The 15,401-nt window shown below is 48.2% G+C and overlaps 1 long non-coding RNA gene across 1 annotated transcript in view; it reads right to left on the reverse strand.

The window, feature by feature from the left end:
• The window catches only part of LOC138068161 (uncharacterized), a 60,493-nt gene extending 48,076 nt beyond the window's left edge, over window positions 1-12,417 (reverse strand). Inside the window, exon 1 of the long non-coding RNA XR_011142816.1 lies at window positions 12,313-12,417. This is a non-coding gene — a long non-coding RNA (uncharacterized lncRNA). The remainder of the gene's footprint in view (window positions 1-12,312) is intronic.
• Window positions 12,418-15,401: the final 2,984 nt, after the last annotated feature.

Raw genomic sequence — 15,401 nt, forward strand, 5'->3', positions numbered from 1 at the left:
TCTTTAAATATTTGCCGTTCTTCACAAGCACTGTTTGGTTAATGAAATGAAATTAATGAGCTCATTAGATTGTGCCGTAATCTTTCAGATGCGAGCCTGGCGCTCTGAATCGCTGTTCCCATTCTCTGCTCTTGTAATTTAACTCAACGTATTCAGCTCCAGAAGGGATGGCAGGACATTGGGGTAATCAATTAGCAGGGCGGCCAGACAAGAAGGAGAACGAGGAAGGACTAAGACCAACAAGATACAGCTTGCTAACTTTCCCACGGGAGCCAATCTTTTGGAGCACCCAACTCAAATGCAGGCATTGGTACACAGCTTTGTTCTGCAAAACGCTTCACCAAGGTGAAGATAAGCTCAGAGTCTAATGTGACAGGACCGGAATCCGTAATTACATCCACCCTGACTTGCATGGTGAAAGCCAAGAGCCCTTCACCCTCATCCTGAGCCGTGCTCTTGCACATACATTCCTCAAGAAAGAGGAACTTTTAGCTTCCTGACATGCCTCTTAACAGCAACCCCTGGGACAGACTGAAATAGTACGGGTCTCTCTCAAAAGCAGCAGAGACCACAGGGTTGTCCACCCACCTCAGACTGCCATGATCACGGAACATCCTCCTTGAGCATCTTAGCAAGGGAAGTGCATGTGGTCCCTGTTCCTCAACCCAGGAGGCTCTCCCCACAGCCACGTTGATAATCACAGAATGGTTGAGGTTGGCAGGGACCTCTGGAGATCATGTAGTCCAACCGCCCTGCTCAAATAGGGTCACCTAGAGCACACTGCCCAGGACCGCGTCCAGTCAGCTTTTGAATATCTCCAAGGATAATCACTGACCCTAATTCCTCCCGTGCTGATATGGGCACCCTTCGGGCAACCAGCCTTTCCCACATCTTCCCCCTACCCAGAGCAGTCCTCACAGCTTGGTGTCCACCAGTGAAGCAGCACCACACACAGGCAGTGACAGCAGAAAGGCTCTTTGCCTTTGGGCTCCACCATGTCACTGCTTCGCTATCGTGATTCCCGCTTCTTTGGAGACGGACACGTTCTCCCCAGAGCTGCTCCATTTTGCTATTGTCTTGTGAAGCTTCATCAAAGAATTAACTCAGATCAAAGAGTCCCTCTAGCAGCACAAAGTCCTCTGATGGAGAGGAAGCGGGGAGGACAATAGTATGAAAATCGCTTCAGTAAAGTAGGTGCACTTGCATGCAGATAAGCCCCACGGTCCAAAGATGGTGTGAACTATGGTGACTCCCAATAGGACTGGAGGAATCCAGGGTGGAAAACGTATGCAACTCAAATCATCTCCAGGGCTGTACTCACCAACAGACTGGATCACAAAGCTTTATCAAGCTTTCAGTCCCCAGGCTTTTGTAATTTACCTTTTAACTCAGAAGTCACATGACGGCAAACCAGGCCTGCTGGGGGGAAAAAAACAGAAAAAACTACTAAAACCCAGAAAAACGTTAAGACTGTCTCTCTTCTGTGTCCTAGAGAACTACTACATATTAGCTCGAAAAATAAAACGCATCACCTCTATCTACTTCCCTCAGCTCTGAAAGCTGGCATCAAAACAGTCAAAATGCCACCTCTGAATTAAAATATTTCAGGGTTAGCCAGGTCTTTTACATCCCTGTCATATATGTGGTTTCCACACCTAGCAACCAATTCTATATGGCTCAACTTTCCTCTCATTAACAGGATCTGAACATCACTCCTTTGGTGACTGATGATTACAGAAGAGAGGGGAAAGAGTGGCTCTCATTTAACCATGACCCTCGGGGGTCTTGGAAAAATGTAAATAATGTTGGCTTATTGATGGCAGGGTCCCTGATCAGAAGGTGAAGGAGGAGATAACAAGGAGAGCAGTGGGAATAAATAAGGTGGCCAGCTTGCTGTGAGCTCGTCCACAGGCAGAAGGGAGCTCTGGAGGCATCTCAGGACACTTGCAGAGGGAGAGATCACTTTAAGTAGGCCGTGCCACGTCCAGAGAAGAGCGTGGAGACGCAAGAGAAAATGCCCAGAGGCGCATGAACGGGTATCTGAGGTTAGCAGAGGAGCAGAGACAATTCATAACATAGCTGTGCTGGATCGCCACCAACAGTAGCTGCAAAACCACGTTCATACACATAAAACTTACGTGTAACAAGTGAATCCTGTCTTCCATCTTCCTCCAGAGGCAGTTATAGCACAAGGAGCTAATATTAGGTACCCACATGTGACACTTGCAGAACAAACCTAGCTCTTTGCAGGCTGTACACTGAGGCCAAGCTATACCATACGACATGTGAGTAACATGTGAGGCAGAGCTTGGCAAGGGACCCCAGCAAGCTGCTTTAGGCACGTGAAAAGGTTCAGTGATACGAACGCATTCCTAGGAAGCCAGCACCACCCTTTCCACATCAGACGTGGACACAAGCAGGCTCATTTTCCCTTGACCTGGGTTCCAGCTGCTACATAACTGTGGATGCAACTGCCTCACGTATCCCCAGCGCTCCGGAGTGCAGTCAGCCTGGGCAGAGCACCCCCATACGTTTAGGACTATATGCAAACAGATGCTCGTCCCAACATCCTAGCAGCAGGAATTCACCTGGACCGGGGTGTACTTGGGGTCAGTTTAACCCTCATGGGACCAGCTCATACAGCACATGTCCCTGGGCATTTCTCTTGGCCCTCCCTCCCCGTCACTTAGGTTTCTCCTGTTGCAGGTGCGCATGTGCCTAAGCACAGAGAGAGGAGCCCGTGGGGACGCACGAGAGCCCATGCAGAAGATGTCTTCTGGCAAACAGAGTCGAAAGCCACGAAGCTGATTTGGCATACGTTCTTACAAATGAGACTGTGTTTCTGAAGCGTATTTATCTTATCTATGCTGTTTACCGCACTGTTCAATAAATCATTATTCATTATCTGATAAGGTGCTTGCACCGAATTTCTAAGCCAGGCTTACAGTGAGCAGAAAAAGGGACATGCTGGGAATATCAATGGAAAAATAAAGAGAGCAGCCCTCTCCAGCGAGGGCTGCTGACCCACTTGCACTCAGGCTCTCTGGTGAGGGGTTTCTGTCTGTGGCACTGCTGGAGACCCTTCGGTCTCCATCTCCTCTGTTAAAGCCAAGATTTGCAGAGCAAAGTCCACAGAAGCTGTATCTGGAGCTACTGAACTCCCATCAGTGGCTAACACTGAAGCCACATGCGACTGTAGACCATCGCAGGCAGCAATTCCATCTCCTTCCACTAGCCAGGACACAACCAGGCCCCAACCTTGAGAGAGGTCTCAAGCCAAGACACGCAGAACAACAACTACACACACAGCTTTGTTCCAACTTGAAACAGAGAGATGAAGAGCACACAGGGACGACGGTGCCCAGTGCAAGACGACCTAACCCATTCTCTCACCTTCAGCACTCCCTACAATGCCACGGATGAAGCCCGGCATTTAGTGCTGGTGGAGTTTTGTCTTCAACAGGACCATGATCTCCCTCTTGTCTCAGTTACTGAGCCAAAAAATGAGCAACAATGGATGGATATTTCCACTGGGAACAGAGGGAGAAAGGTGGAGGGAAAGGGCAGAGGCAGGTTCGAGTCATGTGAAAACCAGCCATAGCACATCTTAAAAACAAGCTACAAGGAAGTGTGACATCCAATTTCTTGGGAAGGGGTGGCAGAACGGTAATTAAATTTTCTGATCTTGTTAGCCAATTTCTCCAATCACTGCCCCTGAACCAGAGAACGGGAAGGGAGAGGGGAGACGCTTACGTCAGTGACGCTTGTGAGGGAAATTAGGTTTTCACGGATTATTGGGTTAGTTCCACTTCTCCCACTTTTTAATTTATTTGTCTGCATGTGCTGCCGAGCTGAAAGGCCGAGAATCTCCTCCCCCCCCCCTTTTTTTTTTTTTTAATTAAAAGCTGTAGTTTTGGAAGATGAAAACTTAGGAAGGGGGGGAAGACTGCAACAATTCAACAGTGTCAGCCAAAATCTGCTTCCCACCCAAACTCCTTTGTTAATCCCCCTTCAAAACAAGGGACCAATATATTCGCTCATTAGAAGTCTAAATAGCCTTTGGATACTTTTACAGAAAAACAAAAACAAACACCAAAAATCTTTGTTCTATATTAAAATAGAACAAAATTTCCTTACTTATTGCTATCTCACAGGGTTCTTTTTTAAATTTCCCCTTCATGCTACAAAAGAAATTTAAGAGCTGGTGTTCCTCCACCTCCACTATTTCTCAAAGATAGTAACGTTGCCCCTCTTTCTCAATTCTTTTGAAACAGAAAGAAAGACTAAAATGTGCATATTGGCAATGTTCAAGTAAATTATCTGTGTGATTATTTCAGACTGCCTGGTGAGTGGTTTCCTAGGAACAAGGTCATGGGGCTATTCTGTTTAAGCTCTCTGAATTTTGGGGAAAAGAGAAACGAAGCATGGTTCACATAGTGTCTGCACTTCCCCTTCCATTAAAGCTTTAGGAAATACATATGGCTGCACGTTTCATTGTTAGCTGTATCATTAGCTGTAGCTCCATCCTTGGAGATATTCAAGAGCTGTCTGGACAGGGTCCTGGGCAACACGCTCTAGGTGACCCTGCTTGAGCAGGGGGGTTGGAATAGATGGTCTCCAGAGGTCCCTTCCAGCCTCAACCATTCTGCAATTCTGGAGGGTGCTTGCAAAGGCATCTGGGAAGATGATGAAGAACTGCAAACAATAGCTTATGGAAAACAAAAGGCAGCGTGGACTCTAAAGAAAAGGACAGGAGAAAGTGCAAGTCGCTCCATCCAACAGCATCCTGAAATAGCCAAGTGCTTCCTATCAACAGCATGGCTTTGGGATGATCCTGAGTGATCACTTCAGAGATGGGCAGTGGGACCAAGAGCCAAGTTCCCTGGCCTGCCCCATCTTGCAGACAGATGCTAAGTCGAGGCTGACATATTTTCCAGCTCCTAGTGAACTTTAAGTCTAGCCCAGAATATCTTCCTTAAAGGTCTACTCTGGCTCACTCCAGAACTGTTGGGACTGGTGGGGGAATCCTTGTGATCAGCACAGCTGCCTGGGTTGGCCAGATGGGATTTACTAACACATACCGGCCTTGTGTCTGCACAGCCTATAGAGGCTCCAAACTGGAAGACCCAAGCCTTCGCTTTGAGGTCCCTGAGCTGAGTGCGCTATACGTAACAGGTACTCATTCTTCAGGCTTGTCTGGGTTTTCCTGCAGCTTCTAACTTGTCTCCAGACTCAAGAGATGTGAGTAGCTTCACAGCACTGGACCATTTGTTCCTGTACTGAACACAGAGAGAGGATGAAGCCACAAGGGAACAATGTGGGGAAGCAACAGAGAGACTGTGGCCAAGTTCACCTTGGCAGGAGCTTTGCAATCATTTAGCATTACCGGTTACTTCTCTTAGCTAGTTTTTGATCTATAACTGCCAGCAGCTTGCTGGTCACCCTTATCTTACCACCTTACCTGTCCCTCTAGGGAGGGACTTTGGCAAAGACATCTGGAAGGCAGAGCTGGGCTATTCCTTTCCCCTTCATCCAGTCATTCAAAGAGCCCCAGGCATCACATCCATCCATCACGCTGCCCCTGCAGGGTCCCAACACCTGTCTCCCATTTACTGCTTTACAGGCAAATCACGTTCACATCTGGGACCTTTTATAGGGAGGCACACACGGACAAGAGTCCCAAGTTGGGCTAATTAAAGAAACCTAGCCAAAATCATACAACCTGCTAACCACCTCTCCAAGTACAACGGCCCAAATTTATCCCATGCATAACTTGGTCCATTTCCCATCGTGCTCTCCCTCATCACCACAGCGCCCAGTGGCTAGAGGGAGACACCTCTCTAGCACCTTTCGCAGGGCACAAGACTGTGCTCCTTGGACACACCAGGTCACACAACAGTATGGTTGCAGCATGGAGTGAGGTTTCATGGGAAGATCTAGCAACCAGAGCCTCTGGCAAGGGAGTAACAGAGTAGGGGAAAAGGTTTTGCACATGGGACTTGGTCCTAGCTTCAGGGGAGCACAAGATTTTAGGCAAGTCTCCAATCTGTTGGAGGGTCCCTCCTTTCTCTTCCCCACAAGCACGTGAAGTAGTAATGGTGATAAATCCCCTCTGAGAAGTGGCAGGAGTATTCTACCCGCAGAGATGGCCCAAGGTCATTCCTTGGAAGCCTTTAACCAAAACGAAACAACAACAAGAAATCATCCCCCTCTTCCTTTCCAGTTAGGGCCGGCACACTGGCCAGAGCCCTGATTAAGAGCCTCATCCTGGAAGAGCTCTGGACTGAGCCACCTTCATCACGCTTTGCGATTTGGAAGAATTAATTATGCCAACAGCAAAGAGGGAGGGGGAGTTACTCCCATCCATGATGACCCAGACGTCACAGCTGTTCCAAAGGAGCAGCAACGGCCATTAAAAACTTCACTTTCTACACTGAAGAGGCTCATAAAGAGAGTGTGAATTCACAGAGCGCTGGCTCAGAAAACCTATTCCCTGGGTGTCCTGGGGGCCACTATTGCCTGAATTACAGAATAAAAGGGAGATTCATATTTTACTGCAGACTTATTTTGCTCTTCCCTTGTTTTCTCTGTGGACTAACTAAAGAGGAAGTGATTTATAAGGGGAAAACAAGGGGAAGCAGCTCTAATTAATTGGCCGTAACTGTTACAGCTGTACTGGCATCCAGCAAAACACAGGGCATCGATTCTTAGGTAGAGATGCAGTGTCACTGAAAATGTCCCCAATAACCCAGCTTCAAGCCAGGATAAAATGAACTTTTTGCCCCCACGATGCTGTTAAGAGATGTACAAGCACATCCGTTCCGATGCACTAACCCCACACTTATTCTTGTTTCCTAAAGAAAAGTCAGTCCTGACTCCCATTGGGTTTTTTTTTTTTTTTTTTTTTTTTTTTTAGGCCATGGGGTGCTTTCAACAGAGTTTGATCAGGAAAAAGGTCCTGCAGTTGAACCAAGAAACGAACCCATAGGAAACCAGCATCATTAGCTCACAGAATGCCTTTTTTTAAAGAAAAACGCATACGCACCGAGGCATTGTATGGACACCCTGGCCTAGAAGAACCTTGCCTGCTCCCATTGCTGCTACGTGGTTGGCCAGCGCCGCAAGACACAGGGTCCCTGGAGTACTGCAGAAATTTGATTCCCTCTGCACCTTCTTTCCTCAGTTTACCAGCTGCTGGCATTAACTCTCTGCAGCGAGACCTTCCCAGCTGGGGTGGGAAGGTGACACTAGCCACACTCTCCCAGGCGGTCACTGGCCTGGTGCTCATCTGTGTCACCTTCGGGAGCTGCCAGGCTACTGCTAGGAGAGCAGCGCTGCTCCCCAACCCAGGCTCTAGGTGAGCTCGGGGACCATTTCCAAGACCAGGAATGGCAAAAGCTTGAGCTAACTCCAGGCTAAGGTCCCCTGCTTCATCAGACCCTATGATCTCACAGCTGCAAGAACATGGGGCTCCTGGTGGGCTGCAGAGCCGGAGAAAAAAAGAAAGGCTCTTTCGTGCCCAGAAATAAATGTGTTTGTTCTGCTTTCAGCAACATTATAGCCAGGAGAATGGGCCTCTGGGGAACAATAGATCACACAGTGCAGGTGTCTAGTTTTAGGAGGGAGAAACTCTCAGTTTTCCTAACCATATGTGCCAGCAGTTCTGTAACTCAAGTTCATCTTGACCTCTGAGGGCTGGCCTGCTCCATGGGAGGAAACAGAAAGCCTGGGCATAATCGGAACAAGCTCATAATTAAAAGTGCTTTAGCATTTATGAGTTCCCAGCTCACATAGCTGCACTGAGAGAAGTTGTTTTCATTTTAGCTCATTATGTACAGAGTGGTGCAATGGTAATGAACAGCCTGACGCTTCTAGGGAGAGGGCAGCCGATGCTGGAACAGATATGCCAGGGTGCAGCAGTGTATTTGCAGCTCCTGGCACTAGCTACCCCCATGCGAATAACACAGCGCATTTTCAGGGTACAAGTCATGGGGAGCAATTTGCAAGGACAGCCCTGAAGCTAAGTAGGAGGAAAAGAAGTGCAGCATGCAAACAAGAACGGGTCCCCCAAGTTCTCACTGCCAGTCACTGTATCGGGGGAGCAGCTGGCTTTCCCTGTTCCTCCTCTGAAGCATCCGCTCTCGAGCCCCACAGAGGCAGCCCAGGAGGAACCCAGGCTCCAGCCAGTTCCCCCAGGTCTCTCGAAGGAGCAGATGCTGTAGCTTACCCAGGGTGATCAGCTTGAGCTTCTGCAATGAGTAAAAAAAGACACTAAAGTTTGCCCAACGGTCAGCTAGTTCTGCACACTATTAGTATGTGCCATATGAGATTAGCACAAACAGATTGGCTTGTGGACTCGCCACTTACTGCCTTCCCCAGGCGGATATCCCTCCATGCGCTTTGCAAAGGGTCTCAGGGCATAGACTTGCACACAGCAAGCAGCATGAGCTGTTCCAGGAGGCAACTGCTTCCTCCTCACTGGGGACCCAGGCCAGTTACCCCCTTTCCCTGGGAGCCTGTCTGAGCAGCTGCTCAATTTTGGACCATGATGGCCTCAAGAGCTTCTTGTTTCAAGCTCCTAGCGCAGCCTGACATCTTGGGGATGTGGGGGACTACCCCACAAGTTACCTAACCCACTGCCAGCCAAGCTGCTCCAGAGGCCAGAGTGACAGGGTTCATTTATTCCCACCTACAGCAAAGGGAAAGCAATTTATGGGCCTTCTTGGCAAATTCTGCCACGCCAGTAGGAAAAGAGATAAGTCATCCAAAAGAAACAAGGACACTGCATCTGACTAACAGGGTGGAACATTTTGGGGGGTGGGGATGCTCATATACAGGGCCCTCGTTGACCGCTCTGGGAAAGAGCGGCTGGAGTATTATCAAACCCAAAGCATCCGAGTCACATCTTCTAAAGCTACACGGAGGGATGAGGCCAGACTGGAAGTCAAGAATACCATGTGTGACTGCTCTTCTTGCCCTAGGGGGGTAGCAGGAGGGGGAAGCAACTACTTCTGGAAAAAGAGTCCTACTGTCTGTGGGGGACACGCTGCAGGGTGGCTGGCCAAGGAACACCCTAATGGCACTCCAGGGTTTATACAGCTGGTTCCAACATGCTGCTAAACCACAGCAGCAGCAGAAAGGTGTGACTTTTTTGCACGGGATATTCATTCCTCGTCTGTCTAGTTTCAAGCAGAGGTTTCAAACGCTCTTAAGTGTCCACTAGAGATAGCACCTGGGGAGCCCTCGTCCCATACGCAGAGGAAGAAAGACAAATTCTGCCAACATCTAACTCCTGCTCAAGTCACATTGTGATGATTGCTAGTAAAGAAGGATCAATGAGCTCTGACTGGCAGCCCGAGCCAAGGGCAAAAAATTATGTTCCCCAGGCTGTGAGTAGGCTTTGAAATCACCACCCTCGTTAGGCAACGGTGACCTTCCCACAGAAAGTTCCCATCCTTCAGGGGCTTAGGTCCCTAGTGGTACCAGATCTTCCAAGGCTTGAATTTCAGGTCCCTCCCGGGGCTCAGCCCACAGGTTCAAGGTGACACAACCTATCCACTCAAGGGTCCTCACCCATCCTGCCCTCTGGCACAGGGAAGCCCACACCTCCTCTTTCCAAAAGCAATGTCTCAAGAAGTGAAGGGTTCTGCTCCAAAGCCACTGACTGAGGATGTGCCATGGTCCATTTGAACCTCCAGCTCCGTGCTCACAGCAGGCTGCTCTCAGAGCAGCCACGCTTTCCCCAAGATGCTCACTGCCACAGCAAGCTCCCACTAAGCCCTGCACCTCAGAAAGCCAGATGGGTTCAGGCACAGGTGCACATGCTCTTAAGAGGCAACTAGAAATTATGCAAGGCTCCGCTAGTCCAAAAATGAGTCACTGTGCCTCAGATTCCCACCAAGGGCTCAAGTCTCAGACAAGCATGCCCTCAGGAGCTAAGTCCTTGAATTGCACGCCCCTCACTTTAGCAGAGCCACCACCGAATGGCAAGAGAACCGCTGTGATTACTTACATGGCCCAAGTGCCCATCAAAAACTGTACACTACCTGTGCAAGAAGGGTCTGGATCCCATGATATAATCAAGAGAAAAGCAGTCCCAAGGTCCAAAAGCAGAAGCACAGGCAGTGCACAGGCAGCACTCAACTGCCAAAGGACTGGCCTAGCTCTGTACAGCCCCAACACAGCACCCCATCAACCACCCACCTGCCTCAACCCAAACCCAGGGACCCATATACCCATTTGAGTTCTCTGCCCTACGCTCTTTTCCACTCTACGAGCTTCAAGAGGACATCAAGTAGGCAAAGAGCTCCAGGACTCTGTAGCAAAAGGAATCATCCTTTGCGGCTCTTCATTAGCTATTGCCTACTGCACCTGCTGATTGGGCTGTTCAGAGAACCCTGGAAGAGTTGCACAATCAAATCTCACTAAAATCACTTATTTTTGAAAAGGGTTTGGACATATAATCAATGCTCGAACCTCACTTTTCAAGCATTTTCCCAGATTCACTGCAGGTTTTATCCTTCTGCTAAAGCAGTTATTCTCAGCTCCCCCAACCCAACCACAGCCCTGAGTGGTCCTTTATACAGGATTTCACAGGTAGTGAACGTGAGGAGGAGGGCAGGGGAATCTCCAGGTCTGATGTACATTTATAATTTTCTAAAAAGGCTTTTCAAGAGCTACTTGTATCAACTCAACTGCGGTTATCAAAATATACCAAGCGCAGGGTAACACCAAGGCGAAAAGCAACTAACTACACAGCTAGGAAGCCAATGAGAGGCAACGACAGACTCACATGCTGCAGTTCCATCACATATTACATGCTAAAGAGATGAGCTACTCAAAACATGAACCCCAGAACTAACTTATTCCGAGTCTGTAAGCACCAAATACAATCCCACCCTGGGGGCCAACAGACCTTCTCTAAAAAAATATTAAATTTAGTAGGAGAGTTCCTCTTTGGGAAAACTCCCTGAGCTTCAGTGGTCCCAGAAAGATTACGGCTAGAGTTGGTAGACTCAGCCCGTTTGCTGCGAGAGGCCAGGCCTGGATTCTGCAAGGTGTCCTTGGAGCCCTATTATCAGTGATTAATAAGGCATGATGTAAACACTTAGTTAAATCTGATTAGATCAATAGCGCTCCATGAATCACTTCTAGAGGTTTTCTATAATATTTATATATACCGCAGTTATCAGCAATGTTCTACTGTAAAATTGTCTGCCTTGAGATTTATTTGAAAAAGTGTCTTTGCTACTCTATTTAAAAAAAACAAAAAAAACCGTTTATTCCCTCCTAGATCTCACCTTATCATGCAAAATCTTGGGGAACAGCATGTGGTTTTGCAACATAAATACTTCATCTCCTGGCACTGGAATGCCTCCTTGATCTCTGTCACCCCCCAGCCTCCCGACTACACACAGAGTGAAGAAACATCTCTGCTATCTGTGGCCAATTGTTAGTAGGATGGAAGCAGGAATGCAACAGCATAATTCTGTTGTAGGGGGTGGCAAAGCCATCATACCTGTACATTGATACTATGATGACAAAAAATATCGCGGCAAAGATTTGTATTGGGTTTCAGGAACTCCTCCTGCACTAAATCAAGGCAGAGAATTTATAGCAAATTAATGAAACTAATTTTCTGACGGGAATCATCATCTATGAATTATCACGTCTTTACTCATTAAATAAATTATCTGTGTCTTCCAAGACATTAAGAACGCATCATAAATTACAGCTCTTCATAAATAATTTGTTTCTGCCTAGGTTTAAATATAGAGAGAGAATAAAGAAAGCAAGAGGAAGAAAAAAAGATACAAGAGAGGAGGAAAGCAGAGAGGCAACAAAGTATAAAGAGATACGAAAAGGGTGCAATGGAGAAAGAAATGAGCAGAGAAAGAAAAAAAGGACTGAGAAAGAAATGGAGACATATGATACGGCCAGTTCAGTGGGGAAGGAAATGAGGAAGGAGGAAGGAAGGGATGAAAGAGGAGAGATGGGACAAGCAGCACCGTGTCATCTCTCAGGCCAGTGTTAATTACAGCTGGGTGAACGCAGCAGGAAATGAACCACTAATATCCAAATCCTTTCATGACTTTTACAAATGATTTCATTTCGCTTGAGCTTGTTCCATGTCAACGAGCAGAGTCTGTCCAACAGATATCCCAAAAGGGTTGCCAATGAGAGAATTGCACTTTGCTAGGGAATAGCAACAGGATTTGCTGAAAGGGGGCCCAGAATTTGCAAACGACAACAGGAACAGAAAGTTAATGGCAGAGACTAAACGGCCGGAGTCACGGTTCCCCCATGGCTTACCTGTCGACTGGAAGCACACTACCACCTCCCAGATCTCTGCTGTGAACCCCCTGTAGCAGAGTGACCCTGCAGACTGCGCAGACACAGGCTGGGAGCAAAGCACACCTGCAATGAGAACCGTTAACAATCATCAGCATTTCCATTCATGGGAGCAGAAGTGAAAATAGGCTGTCTTCCTATGATCCGATCTCTGCTCCATCTCTGATCAGGTACAGTGCAATGGCCCACTAGGGAAACGAGCAACACATGCACAGAAATGAACCAAACTGTGGGAGGAAGAGGGTGTTGTGTCTGTTGGTTCGTGTATGGTGAGAGCTGCTCTGCGTGGAGAGCATTCTCCTTGAATAAGAGGTAAGTCTCTTGGCTTTTGCCATGAAACAGGACAGCCACATGACTTTTTACAGGCAGGTGTGCACCTGCTTGGAGATGGTCAGAAGTCATGCAGTTAAACTAGAGTGGTGCCAAGTCCAAGCCAAAGTATCTTGCCTCTCAGTGAAGCTCACTAGCTCAAGCTGAGCACCACAAAACTGCAGCCACAGGATTTTTTAACTGCTCAGAGCACAGGCATGCATCTGCCTTCAAAATCTTATATGGCCGTTCCCACTGCAAAGTGTCTCAACCCAAACACGTGCTATGCCCTTGCCCCCTAACTTTGCGATGTGGTCCTCAGCGCTCCCTGCATCCCAGAATTTGCCTGTGTCAGTGCCTACAGCAGGGAGACACTGCAGCATCTCGGCTTGCAGCCTCCCAGCTCGTAGAAGGGCTTTTCTAAGGGAAGCTGGATGATAGCCAGTTCTAGAAGCTTTCGGAGAAAGCACACCATGGCAGCTGTTTCCCATTTGGATGCAGAAGGGCTCTGATCTCAACCTGTGGGAGTCACCAGGCAGAGGAGGAAAGGAATGTTTTCCCTGTTCTTCCTCCAAGTCAAAACCCAACCTAGGGTGTGACGAGCAGTATATATAGGCCCAGAAAGTCTGCGCTGCTATGATCAAAACCATTGCTTAACAGGCAACAATATATATGAAGCCACAGCAGGGTAGATCCTGGAAAATACACCATTAATCCAAACAAACTTCTTGGACACTGTGAGAAACCCCAAGCTAGTTGGTAGCACGCTTGCTGTTATCACTGGACTCATTTAATGGATGTGTCTGAGGAATTTTACTTGGAGAGCTCATCCGTTGTATTTGAGATTAGTTGTGAAGAGAAAAAACAGGTCTTTGGCACACACACCCTTTGGTCTCGAACTGGCTATGGAGGAGGGAGAGAACAGAGAGCTGATCGAGCAGTGGCATCTACTCATAGGTTCTGCAGTTCAGCAACAAGACAGGCTAATGTCTTCAGCGCAAAACATCCTTATTGCAAATATGGGAGCCCATCTCCCTTTGTACAATTTTCATGGCACTCACAAGTTGCCTGCTGACTCGAGCGTGCTTTTGTGCTAATCCTGCAGGCCCTGAAATTTGTGCATCATACACAAGACATGCCATAAGCCTGAACCCTTCGAGCACTGTTCCTCCCACTCCCTCGATTTACCAATTCAAGGCTGGGAAGAGTTTCCCCCAGCTAATTTCTTCGTTAGCACAACAGTCTGCCAAGGCTCAAACAGCAGCGGCAGGGGTTGACACCAGGTTCACTGCCTCAAGTCCCTATTCAGAGACCTCGGAACACTAAATCAAACCGTTTAGGTGTTCAACAAGTTCCTGAATCCTGAGCAACACATCCAGCAAACCGGCGGCAGGAAAGGAGGGAAAAAAAGAATAACAGAAACATCCTCTAGCAGGAAAAAGGAGAAAACTGGGCTTCACCTCTTCTCGGGGAGAGCTTAACTGGGCAAAGTGACTTCCACCCACAGTTACATCACTCCGGCTTTTCACACCTCTTTGAAACTACACAATTACCTTCTGCTTCCGGCTTGGCTGCTTCTAAGAGAAATGAACCCAAATACTGTGCAAGCTGCAGTATAACCTGAGCCTGCCCTTTGCTCCCTTCCATCCAGCAGTCTCGCCAGATGCCAGCAGGGCACCTCCACTCCAGAAGGGGTGGCTCTTTCCTTCAGTGTCCAGCTCCAAATCTCCCATCTCCTTCCCCAGGCTGAAGGTCCTGCATTCAGGAAGCCCTCACGGGAGGCCACACTTCACTGAGAACCATAGCTCAGGATGGAGGCCAGCACTGATGGTCTTTCCCAGAATGGTCTCTAGCTCATTTTAGAACAGGTCAGAGCAGCCAACCTGGTTCCCTCCACCTCCATACAGCCAGCATCACCTCTGGGAAGAGTCACCTCCCTTCTCCTTTTGATAAATGACTCCATTCTGCTTTCTATATATCGCCCAAGGATTCTGCAGATACCTTTTTTTCCACCAGCAGCCCAGACATTTTTGATACCGAGTTCAGAAAGGGAATTTCCATCAGTTCCTGCAGTAACAAGCGAGTCCAGCCAAGTGTGAAGCAGGTCACTCTTCTCTTCCACAGCTTTTCACGCCATGTGTTTTGTGTCAAGACCATGACGAGAGACGGCCTCAGGAGATGCTTGGGGAAGGCAGCTGCAGCAGCCATTGCTTGTACGCAGCCTCACCACGCACTCCTCCGTGCCGGCTCGAGGTCCCTTTGCGGCATCACAAGCCAGCACACATCTGCCCCGCAGCAGGCGCCCAGTTCCTCCCTTATGATCCAGGAGGACTGCGAGCCAGAGATTTATGTACTCCGCAATTTTTATGTGCTCTCAAGAAGGCTGCAGAGGGAAAACTTTGCCGCTCACAAAAGCTTCCATCTGCGAGTTTATTTATCCATGCTGGGAAGGCTGTTTATTCTGTTGCAGGGTGGAAACTACACTGGGATCACGGCTTAATTGTATTGTTTGTTGAATTAATTGCTCTGTTTGATCGGCCTCTCTCCCGTAACACTTGGGGAATGAGGCACTTTTGCTGAAAGGTGGGAAGGGAGAAGGTTGAAGCTGTTTTCTCTCAGAAAGGAACAGGCTGTTAGCAAAAGGGGGTGTTGCGGGGGTAGCACACAAGCTGCCCATTGCAAATATTGTTGTGTTCAGCGAGACTGTACATCCAGGGCATGGGGCATGGGCCAAAGGCAGA

The sequence above is a fragment of the Struthio camelus genome, chromosome 9 (assembly GCF_040807025.1).
Source record: "Struthio camelus isolate bStrCam1 chromosome 9, bStrCam1.hap1, whole genome shotgun sequence".
NCBI lineage: Eukaryota > Metazoa > Chordata > Aves > Struthioniformes > Struthionidae > Struthio > Struthio camelus.